The sequence below is a fragment of the Triticum dicoccoides genome, chromosome 4B (genome assembly GCF_002162155.2).
Source record: "Triticum dicoccoides isolate Atlit2015 ecotype Zavitan chromosome 4B, WEW_v2.0, whole genome shotgun sequence".
NCBI lineage: Eukaryota > Viridiplantae > Streptophyta > Magnoliopsida > Poales > Poaceae > Triticum > Triticum dicoccoides.
This window is the reverse complement of record NC_041387.1, coordinates 603,962,411-603,966,020: the sequence shown is the minus strand read 5'-3', so window position 1 is coordinate 603,966,020 and position 3,610 is coordinate 603,962,411. Positions and strand designations below refer to the sequence as shown.

Genomic DNA, 3,610 nt, shown 5'->3' with positions numbered 1-3,610 from the left:
GGTGAGCAACTATTGGGGCGCTTTTAAGAGAAAATGTAATGGGTAGGAGAAAGAAAAATCACAAAAGCCTGCCATTCTTAGTTTGCCTTTGTACAAAAAATGGTTCTGGCCAAAAAAAGGGCAACAACTTCTATAGGTTTGTTTATAAGCAAATCCAGTGCTACCATTAAGCAATTTGTGATATGTTGTCATTAATCGACCTATTGGGCTCTTTATATTCAATTTTACCGTAATAACCGAAAAAATAATTCTAGGCAAATACCGAGGTTTCTTAGGCAAGTTCAAATGCAAAATCGGGTAATCAAGCACACCTCACCCCCCGTAGATAGTAAGGCACTAAGCTCCGCAGGATGGTGTGTGTCAGGTGAATCACACATTCAGAAACATGCAAAGTCACAGAGTTTGCCAAAAAACAACAGGCAAGTCACACACTTAACACTAGCAAGTCACATTGAAATGTAAAGAAAATCCTACACCCTACTCAAATGTCAAACAAACCATGTGGGCTTTTGAAAAGGGGAAAAGAAGAAGAACTTACTTGCATTTAATGTTGAGTATGTGACTCGCTTGACATTTAAATGTGACTTGCTAGTGTTGAGTATGTTACTTGCGTGACGTTTGAATGTGACTTGCCTGTTCCACATGTGTAATTTTCTTGACACACAATCCCCTACCCCCCTAGGTATGTGCCTAACATTTGTATGTGACCTATCATGTGTGTTTAACCTGTTTGTTCTGTGTGTCAATTGCCTGGTCTAGTAGTGTGGACTTGCCTAACCCCTGGTTTTTATTCCAAATGATTATGTGTGCGTTGTGTTTGTGAACTTCGATATATGTGTGTGAGTTGCCTGAAAAAAGAAGCATGTGGATGCTTAAAATGGACTAGCAAGTTCAGGTGGCTTTTATGAAACTTTCAGGACACTGACTAAAAAGGACTAGCAAGTTCTGAACCATATGATGAAAATGTGAAGGAAAAATAACACACGATCAAAGTTCGTGTGTTAACTGAGGCAACTACCTACAGAGTGCTGGGCAAGTTTTGGAAAAACTCAAAGCCACCCAAGTAACAAAACCATTAAAAGCTCATTATGAACCATGTCAGGCAACTAAGTAACAAACATTAGGCAAGTTGAAAAGCAAAAACAAGCAACTACTTATCAATTGTTATGCAAGTTTTCTCAAAATGGGGGAACCACACGCCCACATATCTGGCAACTGCATATATGGGAACCCACACCTGCATATCTGGCAACTCCTAGCCTCTGCCAGCCAACTGCCCACCCCACACCCCTCTTAAACATCTCTGATATAATGCCGACTTCGAGGTACAACAATGGTTTGCTGCACCCCAAAAAAATAGTTCAGACGTCATGGAGAAAGAGAAAGGATTTACCTCATGAAGACGAACGAACATGGTGTCACTGTGCCCTCCACTTCTAGTTCCTTCGATGTCCCTCTTAGAGCGGTGAATAGGTCCTCATGCCTGTCCCACTTGCCACTGCTTGTCCATGCAGTCCTCACTGTCGCCCTCCCGCAAATCGGCAAACACTGGAAAAATCAGAAGGGATTTAAAACTGCATCTTCCAAATCCATTTAGTGGAGTTCATATTTCAGTGTAGGGAAAAAAAATTATCCTGCACATATGGGTGGACAGAGAAGGAACTGTGGCGAGGAAGGAAAATAAACAGTAGGGCAAAATCAACCGGTTCCTAACCAGTATTATTTTTATGAAGCAGTAGATCATGTATATGTGACATTTTCAGCTCTCATTAACGCTTAGAATCTAAAGTTTATGCTACCCATGTTTACTACTCACTTCAAACAGGTTACCTAGTACTATGAAAGAACACACACCAAGCTCCATCAAAAAACAGAATAAAATTGTCATGCCATGCTTGGCAATAGCAGAAGTGACATGGACCCATATGGTGGCATGGCTATTAACGACTGGCTAGCGATCAAACAGTACACATACAGAGAGACGCACCATGTGGCAACAACAATTTGTAATCACAAAACGCACCCACTACCTAGAGGTTTTAGCAACAGTTTGTAATAACAAAACACACCCACGCCTGCATATCCGGCAACTCCACACACAAAAAACAGAACATACTCCTCTGCTCCCAGTTTTCAGTTTGAGTGATGTCGGATGGTAGAGGCACAAAAAAGTAAAAAATGAAATCAAATCAGTACCTCCTGGGTAGTAGAGGATCACTTGCATCAGTATATGGGCGAAAAAAATCTGAGATCGCCGGGGACAATCGCTTGCGCTTGCATCTGTACATTGAGTGTGAATGTAAAACCACCACATAAGAAAACAAGTTCATGTTAAATATTAAGCCTAGCATTGAGTAGCAAAACAAAAATTTAAGCAGTCTCCATGTTAAGCCTAGCATCAGTACATTGGGCACTTATCAATCGACATGCAAGTTTTGTGAAAAAGGGGGAAAACCCAAACTCAAAACAACATATCTGGAAACTCGTACAACAAAATCTGGCAACTCCTAATGTATGTCCGGCAAGTTCCACCTCCAACCCTTCCAAACGCGCCTGCTGCCAGCACTACTTCGAGGAGAATACTATAGTCAACATCCAAACAAATTCACCATCGCCTCGCCCCCTGCATATAGACCTCGGACCTCACGGACATCCGCAAGCTCTTCTACCGCACCCCATGTCCCCACCCCCTCCCCTTCCTAGAAATGTCACCAATCCGGTGGATAAATGCCCCCCGTCCCCCACCCCACTCGTTGCTTGCAATAGACCTTCGCCCCCGCCGAGGAGCATGCTAAATCAGGACCATAAATCGCCGGCGTCACCCCGACCGCACCCGCGAAATCCTTCAGTACCTCGTGAGGAATCACAAACCCAACAGAGAGGCACATGAATCAGATATAGGCGGCGCTTACCTCGGGGATATTTTGATCGAAGAACTGCCTCGTCACTTGCCGATGCACGCAACGTCACCGCGCGACCGTCCTGTCCTCCGCCCCGCTGAGATGTTCGGCCACCACGCGGTTGCCGCTCCGGACCTCACTCTCCCCCTCCTTGTGAGGCCGCTCCACCCTGTGCGCCTCCCAACTCTGGCGGTTCCGCCGAGCTTTGATTTGAGTGGCGGCGGATTTGGGTCAAAATGGAAACAACACAGCACCGACACCGCCCACCCGACGAGACTTGCCTGCTCCACTCCCGTGTGCCCATCCGTACTCCCGCATACGTAGCTTGATTTGAGGCTGGTCATAGTGGGGAGTAACTTAGACTAGTAACATACATATGTTACTAGTCTATGTTACTACCTTTATAGTGGGTAGTGTCATAGGTGTGGTAACATAGTTGCCTTTATTTATTACTTTGTAGACTCATTATGCATTGGAAACCGCTATGTGATGGTAATATATTATGTTACTCTATTTATCTCTCTCCTCATTAACTACTTGCCACATCATCATTTTTGCTTATGTGACATCTATGTTACTACCTATGTTACTCCCACTATGACCAGCCTCGGAACAAAATAAGACCCGGCCCCACTCCTTAAAATAAGGCGCGGAAAGGGAGCAGGCAAGCCGGATCCCCGCCCACCTGCTGATGAGAGAGAGAAAGAGGG

The 3,610-nt window shown here is 44.6% G+C and overlaps 1 long non-coding RNA gene across 1 annotated transcript in view; it reads right to left on the bottom strand.

The window, feature by feature from the left end:
- The window catches only part of LOC119291712, a 5,716-nt gene extending 2,542 nt beyond the window's left edge, over window positions 1-3,174 (bottom strand). The window contains exons 1-3 of the long non-coding RNA XR_005142606.1: window positions 2,913-3,174; window positions 2,197-2,280; window positions 1,394-1,548 (exon numbers count right to left, since the gene is read on the bottom strand). This is a non-coding gene — a long non-coding RNA (uncharacterized LOC119291712). The remainder of the gene's footprint in view (window positions 1-1,393; window positions 1,549-2,196; window positions 2,281-2,912) is intronic.
- Window positions 3,175-3,610: the final 436 nt, after the last annotated feature.